The following is a 1,824-nucleotide window of genomic DNA, read 5'->3' as shown; positions in this document are numbered from 1 at the left end:
GGTGAGAGGGGTTTCCCCTCCCTTCCCCCCACGATTGTTTCCCACGGCTAAATTTCAATTCGTTGTTAAATGTTAGAAGATGATCGTCAAAAGTTTTTAGAATAAATTACAACAGGGATTAATTGAATTTCTCTGGGAAAATAGAATTCAACTTTTCTTTTATCATCCTGTTGTAGGTTATTGAAGTCACATCCGACGAATTCGACGAGTCGTCAGTTACAACGACAACATTATTTTTATTATTATTATTATTATTATTATTATTATTATTATTATTATTATTATTATTATTATTATCGTTTGCTCCCGTGTTCCCGTTGAATGCTAATGTAAACGTTTAATTTTCCTTCTCCTACTCGTATAATTTTAAATTTCCTCTCTTCTTCTCCTCCTCTCCATTTTTTTTTATTTTCAAACCGTTATAAAATGTTTTTATAAAAAACAACAACAACGACAACCAGAACGGTTGAATAAATAAAAAATTTACGTCGAAACAGACGACAACGATGACGACCGAAAAAGAATGAATGGTTGTTTGTCCAACGTGTCATGTCCAGTGTCTCGTGTCCGGCATGTCAAAAAAAAAAAAAAAAAAAAAAATCCTTCATTTAAATTTATTTATATTATATTTGAATGTGACAGTTGGCTGGAGAAAAAAAGAGACAAAGAGAATGAGAGAAAACTGAATATCCAGGAATTAAAGTTTTTTTTTTTTTTAAACACTCTTTACAATAAGTATAAAACTTCATTATTTCACTTCCGTTTCCGTGTTTTCTACTTTTTTTTTTTTTTAAATCATTTTCTTTATAACGACATCAACGACCGAATTTCATTCTCCAAAAAAAAAAAAAAAAAAAAAAAAAATTTATTCGCGGTTTTCTCCTGAAAATATTTTTTTGGTTACGCATTCAAAAGTCATAAACTCTCTCTTTTCCCCTCCACCTCTCCCCATCCCCACCCCAACTCAAAGATCATAAAAATTTTAAATTTTCTTATCATTTATCATTTTAAATAGCTTTTTGTTTGACTTTTCCGCATCTTTCACACCCTTTTCCATCATCATCATCATTCCCAAAAAAAAAAATTCCTGGAGAGAATAAAAAAAAAAAAACTAAAAGTTTTTAACGGTCTTTTTTTTTTTTTTTACGAAAATCACTATTATTAAAATTATTACCGGAGAAGAATTTTTGAAAAAGAAGAAAAAAAGGAAAAAAAAAAAAATTTCCAGCCGTCTATTTATATATATCGGATAAGAAAATTTTCAAAATTTTTTGGAATGAAATTCGTTTAGTTTTTATATTTATCTTACGTGTGCGAGAGAGAGAGAGAGAGAGAGAGAGAGAGAGAGAGAGAAAGAGAGAGAAAAAATTAAAAATTTAAATTCGCGATAAAAAGCATTTCATTTAATAATTTTCCTTTTTTTTTCGTTTTGTTTTTCTTCTTCTCCAGTTTTCCAGAAGTTCGCACTTCAACAAAACAATTTCAAACACGGTTTTTATAAACGAATGACCGTTCGACCATCCGACGTTCGTTCCAGGAGCAAAACCAACAACGTGATAATAAATTATTTTTAGGTGAGGATCGAAAATGACTTAAAAAGACTCTCATTAATCAACTCGAACTCGTGAACGCCCAAAACAAATTTTAATTGTCGTTCGACGCTTTTCCATATGGCAAACACATACACACACAACGAAAGGAGGAATAATAATAATAATAATAATAATTTTTTTTTACCTTCTGACACAAGAATCGCAAATGATTATGACGATGATAATAATAATAGTTCGTAATTACGAAAAATTTATTCTCTTAAAGTTTTAA

The sequence above is a fragment of the Pediculus humanus genome, genomic scaffold (genome assembly GCF_000006295.1).
Source record: "Pediculus humanus corporis 1103172108256 genomic scaffold, whole genome shotgun sequence".
Lineage (NCBI taxonomy): Eukaryota > Metazoa > Arthropoda > Insecta > Psocodea > Pediculidae > Pediculus > Pediculus humanus.
Note: the sequence above shows the minus strand (reverse complement) of the source record.